At 42.8% G+C, this 18,401-nt stretch overlaps 1 protein-coding gene across 9 annotated transcripts in view; it reads left to right on the top strand.

Annotated features, from left to right (window-relative positions):
- The window catches only part of elf1 (E74-like ETS transcription factor 1), a 247,525-nt gene that overhangs the window by 77,536 nt on the left and 151,588 nt on the right, over positions 1-18,401 (top strand). For 3 of the 9 annotated variants that reach the window (XM_041195152.1, XM_041195151.1, XM_041195144.1), the window contains exon 1: positions 8,550-8,871. The exons of 2 other annotated variants lie outside the window; for them this stretch is intronic. The gene's annotated coding sequence lies outside the window, so the exon portion shown is untranslated. Of the gene's footprint in view, positions 1-3,388; positions 3,521-8,546; positions 8,872-18,401 lie in introns of those variants that run through there. 4 more of the 9 variants (XM_041195149.1, XM_041195146.1, XM_041195145.1 and 1 more) reach the window with 2 other exon arrangements.

Below are 18,401 nucleotides of genomic sequence, written 5' to 3'. Positions count from 1 at the left end.
ACTGAAGTCGACAAGTTAGCGTGATTAACTTTGACATGTATGTTCAAAGAGCCTCCGCTGACACGATAGAGTGAACAGCCTCCTGTATTGTGAACATCCCTGGCTCTTTAAATGCAAGTTGCACTTGCAGTTAACAGTGTGACTCTTTTTAATCTATTGAATCATATCCAAGTAAAAGTTCCCGTGTAAGAGTTGTATTTTGCCTACATGGAAAAGTGATTCTTTTGCGTAAACTAGATTGATTTGGAGGAAGTAAGACAGCTTGAACAGTTGCATAATTTCAAAGTGATCCATATTGATTGTATAAAACCCTACACAAACACAGCTGCAGTCCATATGGTGATGCTGTTGGGTTGGGAGTTCCAGGATTTTCATTCAGCGATGATGAAGGATTGTTTCTGATGTAATGCATTGCTTATTATCTTTAAACCACCTGCAGTTCAATCCTGGAACACGTTCAGTGAGATTGGGGGGCTCGGTGAAAAGCTATCTGGTGCTGGACTAAAGGGTCAATACTGGATTGTGTCATTAGATAGGACTTGTATTTATATTGCACCTTTCATGCCCTCAAGATGCTGCGATATACTTTGCACCCCCAAAAAATTAAGTGTAGCAGTCATTTTAATGCAGCAAGTTGCATAGCCATTGATGTTTTCAATGTTAGTTGAGGCATAATTGTTAGCCAGGATAATAGAGGAATTTCTCTGCCTTTGCTTTGAAAAGTTGCATTGGATCTTTCCTGTCCATCTGAGGGAGTAGATTGCGCCTCGGTTTAACATCTTAAGCAGGGATGTCACAAAACATGACCCTGCCCTTGCCTGATACTGAACCATCCACCCTTCAAACAAGCTTGATGTGCAGCTAATGAGGGCAGAAATTCTGGCTGGCTTCGTTTTCCACTCTAACCCAAGGGGTGTTGGGGCCATTGGCATTGTCACCTCGGCTGATTTCAAAACACAAAGCACAAATGGAGAATCAACCCTGAACTCCTCCTCATTTGTGTGCTTTTAACTGCAAGATATGTTTCTAAATCTTATAAACTGGCAAGGTTGTGCATTTGTTCCTGGTGAGTGCTGCATTGAGTTGATCTCAATCAGCTTGACAGTAATGTGCTAAGTTTGGCTTCTGATCATTGCCCAATGCCTCAACCTCCCTGTACACAAGAGCACTAGGAGTGGGAGCAGGCATAGATCATATGGCCCTTCAAGCCTGCTCCACCTTTCAATATGATCATGACTGATCTTAGGCTTCATCCTTATTTCTCTGTCAATTCCCCGTATCCCTTGATTCCCTGAGAGACTAAAAATCTGTCTGCCCCACCTTTAAATGTATTCAACAATGGAGCATCCAAATCCCTCTGGGGCAGAGAATTCCAAAGATTCAAACTCTGTGAGTGAATTAATTTCCCCTCATCTCATTCTTAAAGATCGGCCCCTTATCCTGAGACTGTGCCCCCGTGTTTAGATTCCCTGACCCATGGAAACAATCTCCCTATCAAGCCCTTTTCAGAACTTTGTACGTTTCAGTGGTATTGCCTCTCATTCTTCTAAACTCCAAGGAAAGTAGACCCACTTTGCTCAGCCTCTCATCATAGGCCAACCCTCATCCTAGGAACCAATTTAGTGAACCTTTGCTGTACCACCTCCAATGCAAGTATTTCTTTCCTTAAATTTGGAGACTAAGACTGCACACAGTACTCCAGATGCTGTCTTGCCAAATTCCTGTACAACTCTACCAAGATGACTTTAATTCCTGTGCCCCAATCTCCTTGTGAAAAAGGCCAATATGTTATTTGCCTTCCTAATTGCTTGCTGCACCTGTATGTTAATTATTTGCATCCTTGTAGAAGCACACTCAAGTCTCTTTGAACATCTGCACTTGCAAGTTTCTCACCTTTTAAAAAAAAATGTTCAGCTAATCTATTCTTTCGACCAAAGTGAATAACTTCACACTTCCCTGCGTTATAATCCATCAGCCATCTTGTTGCTCATTCACTTAACCTGTCTATATCTCTTGTCTATACCTTCTTGCTTTATGGGAGAGGCCACTGCAGCCTGTGAAACCACACTGCAGCACGAGTCACCAGGAGAAAGACCAGGTCATCTCAACTATGCTGATCTGGAAATGTAGAGCTCACGTTGATTTGATGGGTCTAATATTCCATTGTAAGCTCCCACTTTAGCATTGTGATTGGCTAAATCGGAAAGCAGTAGCAGGTTTTTAAAAGTTCTTTTTCAGGATGAGGGTATTGAAGGCAAGGCCGACATTTATAACCCACCACTAATTGCCTTGAGAAGATAGAGTTGAGTCTTCCTGGTGAACTGTTGCAGTTGATGTGGTGAAGGTACTTCGATGTTTCGGCTGCCCCCACTTCAATCATGAAATGATACACTGACGTTTTCCCTGACTCTTAAAACCATACTTGAATTGATTTTGGTTTTATTTCAATAAGGGCTCAATGAAAGCTGAAAATTGTTTGACTCTAAGATACCTCCCCTGTACTCTTCAATTTTGAGTCAATGAGAGGGAATCTAATGCATGCTTTTAAGGACCTGCTTGGGCCTTGGTAACCCATTGATTCTACCCCTTTGTTTCTTTGACAGGGGCAAATTCTGCTGTTGAACCCAACGGGTGAGGCAGAGGTTAAATCTAATCTGTCAGGAATGTAAGCCTTCCTTTGAAATGTGCATCTCTTGCTTTTGCAGAAACAAAAGCTACAGTGGTACAGTGTGAGGGCCAGTGGAGCCAGAGTACATAGGCAGTTTTGCGGCTCTGCCAACATGTACATATTGCTGCATTAGTTGAAAGCCAAATTATATGGAAAATGGAGAATCTAGGATTTCTTTCTTATAGACAATAAAACTCAACCAATTCTCGATTAAATATTATTGGCACTGTGTTCTCCTCTCATCTGGCTCTCCAAATAGCAGGTTATTGGAGTGGCTATAGATTTATAGAAAAGATCAGTTGTAACGTGGTCTGCCTTAAATGGAAAAACAGAACTGGCCAAGCTCCAAGATAGTGAAAAGAAAAAAGCTTATGGAGTAATTTTGATTTATACCGCCCGGTGGAACTGGTCCTAACTGGCCTGTCCAATTGGGCTAGGTGCAAAAAACTGGGTAGCTGAGCCAATCCTATCAACCTTCTGTGGGCAGATTAGGTTAAAATGACCTTGTATTTTGTCAATCAGAACCTTTGGGATGCCTCAAAGGGCTTCACAGCAAAGTACTTTCAAAATGTGGTAACCGTTTAGCTCATAAAATGTAATCATCTCCTTAATCTCTGTGGCCTTTGGTAATCTCAGTGTTCAAGGTATTGAAACCTTTATTTACTCTCTGCTTTGGATGTTCAACAACCAGGGATTCACACTGCTTTTCTTGCTCTGCAGGGAAAGAAAGCCGTTAGCAGTCTGTCTACATTTGACAACAGCCTCAATAAAATAGAACCACTTAATAGATGTGCAGGTTCTACATGGACCTCCTGTTCCCCCTTCCTGTAGGATGGTGCCTGGCCTTCATTTGTAAGTATTCACGATAGAAATATTAAAATCAGGAGTCATCATCTGGGGAATCAAACACAAACCCCATTGTCCAATATGCAGTGGTGCATTGTGTTAACTCACACCTGAGTGGCTGTTAATCAAGCCATTAGTTAAGAATGGTACCAGTATAGGTGCAACATAAGGAACCAAGATTTCCTTTGGTGAGTCTGAGTGCCAATCATATGTTGATTTATTTTTTCTCCCCATGTGACTAAGTGAAATAATGTGTTTACAGGAGAATATTCCACTTAGTAAATGAGAGTTGGTGTGGTTTTAAACCACAGATGCAATTGGTGCTCACACCAAAAAATAACCTCCTGACAATTCAACATAATTCTATTACAAAGCTGACCTAACCTTGTCTGTTTGAGAGACCGGATGACACTTTTGAGTTAGAAAACTGTTCTTTTTTTTAATCTGTGGAACTTGTGTTCAGATCTAGTTCAGTTTTTTTTCTCTGTGAGACGAGAGGGTGTTGATGTAAAATAAATTTTTGTGCAATCTCAAACTGGTTCCTCATGTTTGCAGACATAAAACCCAAAGCTGGACATAGTGCGGCACTAAGTTAGTAACCTCGCTGAGATGCCGAGTGTGGTTGGTGTGGGCAATGACGAATTCATGTTACTCAAGTAAAGGTGATATTTGGAGTTTGGGGTTGTAGTAATTATAGTTTGGATAAATGTAGGACTGTAGCTTTAAGAATAATCTGGTGTTGTAAAATCAAATGATCTGTGTAACCCAATGTGTTATCAGTGCAGGGAACCTCTACAGGAGAGTTCTTCTTTACTTATGGAGTTTGATGTGCACGTATAGTTGCTGCTGCTGTCTTGTAAATAAAGTTAAATGTTTCCACTAAGAAAAGTTGTCTGAAGATCAACTCTACAACAGGGGTCAAGATGTATTGGGAAGAACAGAGAGCTAATTCTTATTACACCAAGGACCATCCACAGCTGAGCAGACAGTCTGGCCTCCAAATTGTGCTGGGAAATGTGTTCCAGCAGTTCGTGTCTGTTCACTGCATGTTCTCCTACTAGGAACAAATGAAGGAGGCAGGGTCATTCAGTCCTTTTGACCTGTTCCATCATTCATTTAGATCATGTGTATCATAACTCCATCTGCTCACCTTGGTTCCATGTCCCTTTTAATACAACTGCTATTCCAAATCTGTCAGTCTCAGTCTTGAAATTTTCACTTGACTGTGTCAATTACTTTTTTTGGCAAGAGAGTTCCAGATTGCCCCACTACCCTTTTGTATGAAGAAGTACTTACTGACATCACTCTGTATGGCCTAGCACTAATCTGAAGATTATTCCTGATTTCCCCCACTCGAAGAAGCCACTTCTCTCCATCTACCTTACTAAATCCTTTAATCATTTTAAACACCTCCATTTTAGATCATGCTTTAGTCCTATAAATTGATAGGCACAGAAGCCTAGTCTACGCAACCTTTTCTCAATTTAACCTTTTTAGCCTTGGCATCATTCCAGTGAATCAGCATTGCATGCCCACCACCACCACCCTCCGCCCCCCTCCCCACAGGCCAATATGTCCTTCCTGAGATGTGATGCCCAGAACTGAACCCTGCACTCCAGATATACCTGTGTTCAATGGAGCTTGGCAGGAGGAGAGTTAACAAAGACATGACTCACTGTTCTGTGACATTATGCAATCCCAATGTTTAAAAAAGACCTTGTAATTTTTAAGGAGAGATTTATTGAAAAGCCTCGATATCAAGGCACCAGGCAATCTTTCCTAAGGCATGTTCATTGCTTGTGGGGGTTGTTAAACAAGCTTGAATTTCCCATTGCAATTGTGAAAAGGCTGACCCAAACTAGCATCACCACCTTTTGTTGGCAGGTTTCCTAACATGCACCTTCTGTACTCATAGAAGTGGTTAGTACAGTAAAGTTGAGCAGTGACTGCCAAAAAACCCAGTCATCAGCCTGCAGCCACTCCCTGCACTTGCACTTCAAATGGCTTTAGGACCAAGCACTCACGCTGTGTCTGAATGTCCAAGCCTTTAAAACTGGTGACTGAAATATTTTAAGAAACATATACCAGAGATGCGTGCACATGTAAAACAACAGACAGCTGCCCAGGTTTTACATTTATATTACTCCACTCTGTATTAAGTGTTGGGTGTTGGGCCCCTATAAAACACCCAGACTGGTGTAGGGAACCTGGGTGAGATGTGCCATGTTGGAGGTGCAAGGGAACCAAAGCACTATGCCTTTGCTTCTTGAGCTTGCCTGTCCAGCAAAACAGCAAGCGTGAAGTTACCCCAAATGTGTTTTCAGTCTCTACATGGTATCGGATTTTTCTACAAACTGGGAGATCAACTTTTGGAGACTACATCCCTGGTGCAGTCTCATCCTGAATGAGAGAATGGATCAGGGAAAATAGGAACAGCAAAAGGCCAAGCAGCCCTTAGAGTCTGGTCCTGCTTTCATTCAGATCATGGCTGATCTGAACTTCAATTCTATTCTCTAACTTCTGCACTATATTCCTGGCTGATCTTCCATCACAGAGATGTCACCGATTTATAGTATTCCTAATTTCCTGACCATTTTACCCCAGTTTTCCTTGAAGCTCATTTTTCTATGCCAATTTCACAACTCCCCTGCTAGTCCTCACTCTCTTCAGAAAGTATTGAAGTCTTCCTGAGGGCTGGTTCCATGAGCACTTTCCAGACCCTCACCTGTGTGGTCAGCAATTGCATGCGAGTCTGGGGAAGGGGCAGGACAGGAGTGTGTTGGCAGGCCATTTGACTAGAAGAGGCAAAAACCAGCAAATGAGACTGATTTCCCTGAAGGGCCAAACGGACTCAAAATGCCAACTGTTTCTCTCTCCACGGATGCTATCAAACCTGTTGAGTTTTTTCAGCATTCTCTGTTTTTCTTTCAGATTTGCAGCATCCACACTATTTTGCTTTTGTCTGCTTTCCCTGGTCATGGTAGAGGGAAAGGATGCCAGCTCTTTAGTCCATGTGTGGACTGAGTGCTCTTTCCTCGTGCGTAGCCTGGTGATATGACTTTCCTGCCATTGGCCTGCACTTGCCTTCTCCAGCCACCAATGAACATGTACTGGTCAGGAGCAGTTGTGAAGTACAGCCTTTCACCCAGCGGTAAAAACCTGCGGGTGGTCACTTGTTACCTCAGTGCTGTGAAATTTGTTACACTCCAATTCAGCTTGGGGAATTACGGGATTGCTTCTTCATATGGTCCTGAAATACAAAATGATTTTTAAAATTCGGTCTCAGGATGTGGGTATCGCTGGCAAGGCCAGGATATGTTGCCCATCACTCATTACCCTTGAGAAGGTGGTAATGAGCTGCCTCCTTGAACTGTTGCAATCGTGTGGTGCAGGTACAACCAGTGTTGTTAGAAAGGGAGTTCCAGAATTCTGACCCAGCAAAAGTAAAGGACCAGTGATATAGTTCCAAGTCAGGATGGAATGTGGCTTGGAGGGGATCTTATAGGTAGTGGTGTTCCCATGCATCTGCTGCCCTTGTCCTTCTAGGTGGCAGAGCTGTTGGGTTTGGAATGTGTGGTTGAAGGAGTTTTGGTGAGTTGCTTCAGTGCATCTTGTAAATGGTACACACTGCTGCCACTGTGCATCAGTGGTGGAGTGGGTAAATGTTTAAAATGGTGGATGGAGTGCCAAACGAGTGGGCTGCTTGGTCCTGACACGAGCTTCTTTAGTGTTTTTGGAGCTGCACTCATCCAGGCCAGTGGAGAATATTCCTTCACATTCTGACTGTGCCTTGTGGACAGGCTTTGGGGAGTCAGGGGATGAATCACTTCGAGCAAAATTCCCAACTTCTGTCTTGGTCTTGTATCCACAGTATGTATATGTCAGTTCCAGTTCAGTTTCTGGTCAATAATATTAAAAACTGGTTCACTTGCACAAAGACATCCATGACTCATCAGCAGCAATCTGTTAGCAGTGCCAAGCAAACAGAGGGCATCAAATGTGGCAACCGCCTGCAACTTGTGTCAGTGTTTGGCAATAGATTGTTCTCCTCTCTCAGTGCAGATGATCTCTCTCTGGCTATTGCTCGCCATGTTTGTTTCGCAGCAGTAGCTTTTAAATTGAGTATAGGACAATGGAAGGGAAGTCCCATTAGAAATTCCCCTAATCCCAAATCACTTTCTTCTGAGGTCTGGCTGCGCTGAATTGTGACAAGTTGGGTATATGTGAAATCTGAACTGGTAACTTGAGTGACTAGGCTGGATGATTCATGCCACACTGGAAGCAAAAAACTTCAAATTCCAAGGAGCTAAATAGAAAGCAATACCATAGCAGAGCAGGGTTAAAGGAGTAATATCAACACATAAAGGGCAGTGAGACCACATCAGAATTTGGGCTTTAAAATGGAGTCATGCTACACAGTAATTAGGTAGTCCCTAATACTCTACTGCTACACAGTAGTTGGCATATTTGACAGTACTTCCTGTGTCCTCTTGGGATATTTTTATTTACACAATTTCTGATAGTAGGTGTGAACCTCTGTGGTGTATTCACTAAAACTGCAGCTTGCCAGCCTTCTATTTAACAAATGTGACAAAGTATCCCTCAGAATACACTGCCCCTTTAAGAGGATTGTCCTATTGTCATATTTTAGTCTGCTGACAGGAGCCACTCCTTTAAAAGTGTTTTGTTTAAATGATGCCTTCAACTTCGTCAGAAGTTTGGGGGTGGAAGAAGGAGGGGGCGGAGTGTTGAGTACACTTTTAGTAGCAGTTTAAGCAGTCCATTTAAGTGAGAGACCACATTTGCCGAGGGGTTTTCAGTATCGCTTTCCTACATTGTCCTTCTGCTCTTGTTGGGTCTGAAATTCAGGTGTGCTTTAGGTATTTTCTTTTCAACTTGTTCCCAGTTGCTGTGTGTGTGATAGACGAGAAGACCATGCCCCCTCACCTATAGGAATTTGCATAGGAAGCCAAAGACAGTCATTGGGTGCCTTCAGTGTGTAGGCGTGCCTCACCCAGAACCGGCTGCCTTGTATGTATTTGTGTCTGTGAGTCATAGTGAAAGACTAGGCAGCGGCAGTTGGAGTTGTAGTTCTCCTTTTCTCATTCAGCCATTTCTGTCAGGAACCAACAAACCAAGAAGAAACTTCTGAGGCGAAAAGAAAAATAAATCTTTTGAAGGAGGAACTGCTTGACTTCCCAGTTGCGTGTTGAGGGACAGGCTTGGAGTAGGGTTTCACACCTCGTTGTTCTACTGTTTCTCAGGTGCAGGTTCTGTATGTTTGACTGGAGTTTTACCTGCCTGGATAAACAGATAGATGGGTACAAACAGCAGCATGGAACGCGCTGCTTCTTAAGGTAACTGACCGATCACTTGAAGCTCTGCATGAAGAGAGAGTACATGCAATATCTGGTTTTGGAGCTCGCTGTCATGGCTTACCTGTGTAAACTTTGGCCATTGTGTGGTTGCACCAGTTGGTGCTGAACAGCCTATGTCCCAGTAAACTATCTTGTTAACTAGTAAACCATTGTGCTGCTGTCTGTTGTGCTCGGGGGAAGCCAGAGACAGGTGGCGATGTTTAGCGTGATCGAGTGAAACCTGTCAGGAGCTCAGTATTTGGTGCAATACTTCCAGTACTTTGAAATGGAGAGGGTGTGTTGGATTTGGTGCTTTGTTCTGTGCTGACTTAAAGTTCTAAATTGTTTTGACCTTTTTTTACTTGCCTCCCCCTCCCCCTCCCCCTCCCCCTCCCTCTCCAAATGGCTGTGCTAGTCTATTGTTCTGTGTTTCAGCTCAAGCACTGTCACTTGTACCAGGTGGTTAAACGTCAAACTTGTTTCCAAAGGCAGAGCAACAGGTCTGTTCGCACCCACCCTTCCACTACCACCCCCTTCCGAACTCCATTCCCCAACCTTCCCTCAACTTCCCACCCGCCCCCTTCTCTCCTCCTTATCACTTAGGATTGATGTCAGGTGCTTGGTTTATTCGGCATATCCTCGGGCCCAGGGATGCAGCATTCTAACTCTGTATTTGTATTTACCAAGCTCGTTAAGTGATGATGTATAATCGGGCGATTGGATATCCTACTTTGTAGGACATATACAGAGTAGGCGGTCATTATCAAGAACACAGTGGAAAGGGGCTGTGTTTTTATATGTGTTCATCTGTTATAGCTCTCAATATAGAGCAGTCATAAGCAGTGGGTGGATTCAGGCTGGTCTATTTGCACATTAAGGTGTTGTCTTTCTATTGCTTACTGGAAGTGAGAACCTGTTGACTGAAGCTGTAGGAATGGTGCTTGTTGCTGGTTGAACCTGATCAGTGGTTGGAGGGGTCCAGACCTAGCTGGGAGACCAGGATTGTGCTGATTTTGATTTTGAACACATTTCCTGGTAGCAAGTTCCTATCTGTTATGTAGGTTCCTAATGTAATTGAAACTGTTTTAAATGTGTGTAAAACTCTCCTAAGTGACTATGACTTCATTTGCTTTCAGTATTTACTGTTCCGCTGACTTGCAAATAAGAAAATCAAATAAGCTTCATGACAAAGCTCTTATCTTCTCCCTATCCTCTTAAGTGGGTGCGGTTCCACAGGTGGTAATTGCCTTCTGGTACCTTGCCAAGGTGGGGAGAACTAACATGTGAACCTTCACAGTGAGAGTTGGCAGGTTAGTAAACCCTAGAGGACATCACAGCTGAGTATGATCCTCTCTCCATTCCTTATCCACTCCTCCCTAGTGTTCTACATCTCAAGACTAACATGTGGTTACATTTCCAGGTCTGACTGGACTACATTGCGTTCTATCTGTCCTCATTTTCTTCTGCCAATACTGGTCACTGTTCCAGGATCATGATAGAAAGCAAAGATAATGCTTGCTTTTTTCTCTCCACTATTTCCTGCCTCCTTAAACCACCATTTTGTTTCCTCCCCGTCCTCATGTCCAACATTAAGTACAAGGAGCTCATTTTTCCATTTAAGATTATGGTCAGCCATTCTGTTGTCTGCTGCATTCAGCAACCACCCCCACCCCCCATCCCCCACACCTTGTTTCCTTTTGCCAAACCTTCCCCTTGGCATTCCTATCCAAGCTCTCCCCTCTCTTAACTCCCCTCTTATCCCCCTCAGAGCCAATCTCCTCCACGACAGTTATTTCCTGCTCCCTTAACCCCATTCCCACTAAACTCCTGACCACATAACGTCCTTTCCTGTCCCATCCCAGCTGACATTCAAAATGATTTCCCACTCTTCAGGTGTAGTCAAAACACTGTCATCAGCCTCTCCTTCCTTGCAAACTGCTGCCCCATCTCTAATCTCTCTTTCCTTGAAAGTCCTTGATTATCTTGTCCCATCTTAATGCAGGCCCATCTTTCCTGTACCTCTTTGACAAATCCATCCTTTGCCCATTCTCTTCCTCAAATGCATGCTACATACCAATGACACAATCCAAAGGCATGGGGCAAGATTTTACCTCATTCAAAACCCAGAGACGTAAAGTCAGGCTGATGGGATCAGCTGGCAACAGTCAGCTCTATGTTCCCTCTCACCACCATTACTGCCTCGTGTTGTCAAACTGCTTGTCTTGACAGTCAATCTGGTTTAAACCACAATTTACCCCAGTTAAACATCGGAAAGACCAAGCCATTACCTTTGGTGTTTGCCACCAATTCCATTCCTATCCAGCCACTGTTAAAGCTTCAGAAAGGTTCAGATTATTCATAACCTCAGTGTCCTATTTGACCCAAAGCTTGGCTTCTGACCTGGTAATGTCTGTCCCACAGCTTGCCTACTACCTTTGCTGTGGCATTTTCCATCTTCGCCTCTACTACACACCTCTGTGGCTGAAGCCCTCACCATGTCTTTGTTACCTGCAAACTCAAACCATTCGAATTGCTTTCCTGGTTAGATTCCCCATCCCCCGACTTGATAAACTTCCACTCACCCAAAACTCTGCTGCCTGTATCCCATCACACCAAGCCAAGTTTTGCTTCCCCCATTGTCCCAGTCCTTGCTGATATGGAGCACCTCCAATTTAAGGTTCTCTCCCATGTAAAGCCCCACCCCCACCTGCTCCACCAAACTCTCACTTTCTGATTCTGGCATCTTATGCATTCCCTCTCCCCCTTTCTTCACCCCACCTTAGGCAGCTTGACTCTTTGCAATCCCCTCTCTGAACTCCTCAGCCTCTGCACCTCCACCCCCTCCCCCCCAACTCCTTTTGATATTCTCCTTCAAACCTCTGACATGGTTTTTGGGCACCTACATTACTGTTTTGCCCATTATGATGATTCTGCCTTTGTGAGGAGCCTGGGGACATTTTCCCATGTTAAACCTCCAAATAAGTGCAAGCTGCTGTTATTGCTGATACTTTTTCATTTAGACAGTTTCTCTGCTGCTGAGAAACTGATTTCTTCCCTCACCCTCTCTTGAACTGACCATAACCCCCACCAAAGAAATTCAGGCCTAATGTTCCCCTAGCCCAACCTAATGAGAATGAGGTCAGCCCCTTTAGAGCCAGCACACCCAGATGGAGCAATTTCCCTCCCACTTCTGAGCAGAGGGAAGGAGCAGTCAACTGTCATCTCCACCCACAGAGTTAGAAACCTATTCTCTGCAGAAGTGCCATGAAAGAAAGACTTGCATTTATACAGAGCCTTTCATGACTTCAGGAAATGCTAATGTGCTTTACAGCTAATGAAGTGTAGTCGCTGTTGTAAGAAATACAGCAACCAATTTGGGCACAGTAAGCTCCCACAAACAGTAATGTGATAAATGCCCAGATAATTTGTTTTTATGATGCTTAATAGATGGATAAATATTGGCCAGGCCACCAGGGTTAACTCCCCTTTTCTTTGCAATAGCTCCATGGGACCCTTTTAATGTCCACTTGAGAGGGCAGATGGACCCTCAATTTACTGTTACCTCTGGAAAATTGTAGCTCTGCCCTCTGCACTACACTGGAGTATCTGCCTAAATTTATGTGTTGATGTCTCTGCATTGACACTTGAAGCCACAACTGTCTGACTCAAAGGAGAGAGTGCTACTAACTGAGTCACTGTTGATGATGCTGGGTTTAGTGTTTTGGAAGGCTCACCAGCCTTTTCTTGAGCTGCAGCAGTGATGAGTTTTGCCTTCAGGAGATAAGGGAAGAAAATTTGAAGATGTTTGGGGAGAAGGAGAAACAATTCTTCCATGGCAGTGATCGAGATGTGAACTATTGGAAGTCATACTATGGCAGAAAGTGATCTAGGGGATCTAGGGAGGTGCATACTTGTTGTGTTTGTTTGTTTAGCCAGTGGTTAGAGAGGAAACTAAATGTTCCATTCCTTGGTGTGATCATCCTTAGCCTCAATGAGATCACAAGCACCAGCAAGAATGAGGTAAGAATCTGACCCAGATGCTCCATTTTACAAGCAAAGTGTTCAATGTTCAGGCTGAAATTATCAAGAGTGATGACTGGAATTTCATGTAAAAGTATCAGCGTATCAATTTGATACCATTTTGTAAAAAACTTTCAGCTATAACATCGAGAATTTAGCTCAAACCAGACACGAGATCTGTTAATTACATTAATTACATCTGTGAACAATAAGCTTCACCAGTAACTCACTGGCAATTTGATTCATAGTTTCATTAAAACAAATTTATAACAAGGGTCTTTGTGTTTTGCAAGAAATGAATATGATGTCCTTGAAAAATGAAAGATCCTACTGAGGAATAAATGTGGCTTCCCATTAAAGTGGAGCCAAACCCCAGCTGAATCTACTATTGCCACAACTTTACTTCATTGGAGACGTCGTCTTCCCAGAAGGTTGACTGTCATGGATCTCCACCTCTTTCTGCCCTGTACTTCCCTTACACATTCCACATAGGTACACATTCCACATAGGTCAACTCTATCCAGTCCATTATATCCGTCATCCATTTTCTCTTCTGCTTCCCCATTTTCTCTTCTGCTTTTCTAAAACATAAAGAGAAGATTGAGTTATATAAAGTTAGTGAATTAAGGAAATAGGGAAAAAGAAAAGGCTGACTTTAATTTATTTTTCATGTATATAGAATGTTTTTTATTGATGTTTGTGGTGTTGGCACTATTTTATGTTCGATATATTCATGCCAGTGCACTAATGTAAAGATTGCCTCTGTGTGATGTGCTTATTTTATTACTACAAATTGCTGAAATATCTATCACAGCCATTGACAAGAGCTGTAAGTGTTGGTATTTTACATGTCAGTGTGTTCTCAGGGTAGTAATTTTACCTTTGATCCAAACCTTATGGGTTCAAGCCCCATGCCAGACATGGAATAGAAGCAGGTATAGGCCATTTGGCCCATCCAGCCTGCTACACCATTCAATAAGATCATGGCTGATATGATTGTGGCCTTAACTCCACTCCTCTTCCTGCCCTCCCCCCACCACCAACCCTCATAATCCTTGACACCCTTATAGATCAAAAACTAAAGTACAGAATTGAAGCTGACACTTTAGTGTAGTACTAGGCAAAATGTTAATATTGCTTCAAAACATTCATCATAAGACTCCACACAAATCATTGCATGCATCCCTATGTCTACATCTTCTAGATTACACATCAGTGCTGTTAGAATGTCAGAGAAAGATCAAAATCAAATACGCACAATTCCTTGCACCCATATTCCAAATGATTTTTTACTGGGTTTTCAGTAAAGTTTAGTGGTACAGGGGCAAAATATTTCCAGCATGTCCACTTGAATTATTATTTAGAAACAAAACATACTGTGCTACTGTACAACCATAGATTCTGTCCTTCCAAATTGAAGTTAGAATCATAGAATTCTGCAGTACAAGAGGCAACCAAACCAACATCTCTGAAAGATACATCCACAGTCCCATTCCCCCATTTCTTCATAATACCAGAAGCTTGATCTGTCTGTTTAGCTGGCCATTAGAGATCCCATGCATGATTTGAAGAAGAGCTTGGGAGTTCTCTTGGTGTCTTGACTCATTCTTGCTTTGTTAGTAAGAAATGAAATTAAATTGATAGCAAGAAATGACGTAGGGTCAGATGATGTAGAATCTGTGTGGGTAGAGTTGAGGAACCGCAAAGGTGAAAAAAACCATAATGGGAGTTATGTACGGCCTCCAAACAGTAGTCAGGATGTGGGGCACAAGATACACCAGGAGATAGAAAAGGCATGTAAGAAAGGCAAGGTTACAGTGATCATGGGGGATTTCAATATGCAGGTAGACTGGGAAAATCAGGTTGGTAGTGGATCCCAAGAAAAGGAATTTGTGGAATGTCTACGAGATAGCTTTTTCGAGCAGCTTGAGGTGGAGCCCACTAGGGGACAGGCAATTCTAGATCTAGTGATGTGTAATGAGGCAGATTTGATAAGGGAGCTTAAGGTGAAGGAACCCTTAGGAGGAAGTGACCATAATATGATAGAATTTACCCTGCAATTTGAGAAGAAAAAGCTGGAATCAGATGTAATGGTATTACAGTTGTATAAAGGCAACTACAGAGGCATGAGGGAGGAGCTGGCCAGAATTGACTGGGAGATGAGCCTAGCAAGAAAGACAATGGAACAGCAATGGCAGGAGTTTCTGGGACTAATTTGGGAGACACAGCAAAAATTCATCCCTAGGAAGAAGAAGTATGCTAAAGGGAGGCAACCATGGCTGACAAGGGAAGTCAGGAACAACATAAAAGCTAAAGAGAAAGCATACAATGCAGCGAAGAGCAGTGGGAAACCAGGGTATTGGGAAGCCTACAAAGACCAACAGAGGACATAAGAAATAAGGAGGGAGAAGATTAAATATGAGAGTAAACTAGCCAGTAATATAAAAGAAGATTGCAAGAGGTTTTTTAGATATATAAAGGGTAAGAGAGAGGCAAAAGTGGACATTGGGCCACTGGAAAATGACGCTGGAGAAGTAGTGGGGAACAAAGAAATGGCGGAGGAACTGAATAGGTACCTTGCATCAGTCTTCACAGTGGAAGACATGAGTAACATCCCCAAAGTTCAAGAGATTCGGGGGACAGAGGTGAGTATGGTGGCCATTACCAAGGAGAAGGTGCTAGGAAAACTGAAAGGTCTGAAGGTGGATAAGTCACCTGGACCAGATGGATTACACTGCAGAGTTCTGAAGGAGATAGCTGAAGAGATAGTGGAGGCGTTAGTGGTGATCTTTCAGGAATCACTTGAGTCAGGGAGGGTCCCAGAGGACTGGAAAATTGCTAATGTAACCCCCCTGTTTAAGAAGGGAGTGAGGCAAAAGACGGGAAATTACAGGCTGATTAGCCTGACCTCGGTCGTTGGTAAGATTTTAGGGTCCATTATCAAGGATGAGATTTCAGAATACTTGGAAGTGCATGGTAAAATAGGGCAAAGTCAGCATGGTTTCATCAAGGGGAGGTCATGCCTGACAAATCTGTTAGAATTCTTTGAGGAGGTAACGAGTAGGTTAGACAAAGGAGACCCAATGGATGTTATCTATTTGGAATTCCAGAAGGCCTTTGACAAGGTGCCGCACAGGAGGCTGCTCAGTAAGATAAGAGCCCATGGTGTTAGAGGCAAGGTACTAACATGATAGAAGATTGGCTGTCTGGTAGGAGGCAGAGAGTGGGGATAAGGGGGTCCTTCTCAGGATGGCGGCCGGTGACTAGTGGAGTTCCGCAGGGGTCAGTGTTGGGACCACAACTTTTCACTTTATACATTAATGATCTAGATGAAGGAACTGAGGGCATCCTGGCTAAGTTTGCAGATGACACAAAGATAGGTGGAAGGACAGATAGTATTGAGGACGCGGGGAGGTTGCAGAAGGATTTGGACAGGTTAGGAAAATGGGCAAAGAAGTGGCAGATGGAATATAATGTGGGGAAGTGTGAGGTCATGCTCTTTGGTAGGAAGAATAGAGGCATAGACTAATTTCTAAATGGGGAGAGAATTCAGAAATCTGGAGTGCAAAGGGACTTGGGAGTCCTAGTCCAGGATTCTCTTAAGGTTAACTTGCAAGTTGAGTTGGTAGTTAGGAAGGCAAATGCAATGTTGGCATTTATTTCGAGAGGACTAGAATATAAAAGCAGGGATGTGCTGCAGAGGCTTTATAAGGCTCTGGTCAGACCACATTTAGAATGTGAGCAATTTTGGGCCCCGTATCTCAGGAAGGATGTGCTGGGTCTGGAGAGGGTCCAGAGGAGGTTCACGAGAATGATCCCAGGAATGAAAGGCTTAACATATGAGGAACGTTTGAGGATTCTGGGTCTATACTCGATGGAGTTTAGAAGGATGAAGGGGGATCTGATTGAAACTTACAGAATACTGAAAGGCCTGGATAGAGTGGATGTGGGGAAGATGTTTCCATTAGTAGGAGAGACTAGGACCTGAGGGCACAGCTTCAGATTAAAGGGAAGACCTTTTAGAACAGAGATGAGGAGAAATTTCTTTAGCCAGAGAGTGGTGAATCTATGGAATTCATTGCCACAGAAGGCTGTGGAGGCCAGGTCATTGAATGTATTTAAGACTGAGATAGATAGGTTCTTGATTGGTAAGGGGATCAAGGTGGGAGAATGGGGCTGAGAAACCTATCAGGCATGATTGAATGGCAGACAGACTCGATGGGCCAAATGGCCTAATTTCTGCTCCTATGTCTTATTGTCTTATTATTCACTTCTTATCCCTCAGCTGAAATCACCAAAAACTTTGCATTTATCTTATTGCTGTTTGTGGGCTACACTTCAAATATATTAGGCAGTAAAACACTGTTAAATATTGTATGGTATATTTTTAAAAAGGCTAAAAGGAATTTTAATAAAGGGGTTGAAAATAGGAGGGATTTTGATGAGGTAGCTAGGGGAGAACTACTTCCCTTACTGATAATTCAATAATAGACATTTTAAGATCATCACCATGGTTAGGAGAGTCATTTGGGGACATGGAATATCTACCAGATGTGATGGCAGATGCAGAATCCATAATAGCTTTTAATGGGGAAATAGAATTGAAAAGAGATTTTAAAGGGTATTATGAAGAAATGGGGGAATGGGACTGTGGATGTATCTTTCAGAGATGTTTGTTTGGTTGCCTCCTGTACTGCAGAATTCTATGATTCTAACTTCAATTTGGAAGAACAGAATCTATGGTTGTACAGTAGCACAGTGTGTTTTGTTTCTAAATAATAATTCAAGTAGACATGCTGGAAATATTTTGCCCCTGTACCATTAAACTTTACTGAAAACCCAGTAAAAAATCATTTGGAATATGGGTGCATGGAATTGTACGTACTTGATGTTGATCTTTCTCTGACATTCTAACAGCACTGATGTGTAATCTAGAAGATGTAGACATAGGGCTGCATGCAATGATTTGTGTGCAGTCTTATGATGAACATTTTGAAGCAATATTAAATTAATTGTCAGACATATTACTGTGTCGAGTTTTTCGAATCCCTTATTAAAAATGATAAGGAAAGAGTTATCCAACAGAAGAATGGATGGTAGTTTGTTAACCACTTCCAAATGGAACATCGATGGGTGATTTTGTAATCCCATCCAATTGTAATGAAAGGCATCTATTCTGGGGAGTGGGGTGTGATGGGGGATGATTGTGTGCAGCACTGATGTGATTGGAAATGGCATGTACAACATTGTACCTGGTTGGGCTCCGTGTTTCCCATGGTTAAAAAAGCTTTAGTCCTGGGCAAGATCCTGTTTCAGGAGTTTTTATTTTTAGGGAAAAAATGTTACTTTTGAAACAGAGTATCTTCACACAAGACACTGAGATGACAGGTGTTAAAATGCTAATGAGCTTAGTTTTGATGTTATTTTCCCACATACTGTAACTAATTGATTTGTTAGCCTACCTCAGTAATGGATGAACGCCTCACACGCACTGTGTTGGGAAGCCCATG

Source organism: Carcharodon carcharias, chromosome 9 (genome assembly GCF_017639515.1).
Source record: "Carcharodon carcharias isolate sCarCar2 chromosome 9, sCarCar2.pri, whole genome shotgun sequence".
Classification (NCBI taxonomy): domain Eukaryota; kingdom Metazoa; phylum Chordata; class Chondrichthyes; order Lamniformes; family Lamnidae; genus Carcharodon; species Carcharodon carcharias.
The sequence above is the reverse complement of the archived record's forward strand: the minus strand, read 5'-3'. Positions and strand labels throughout refer to the sequence as shown.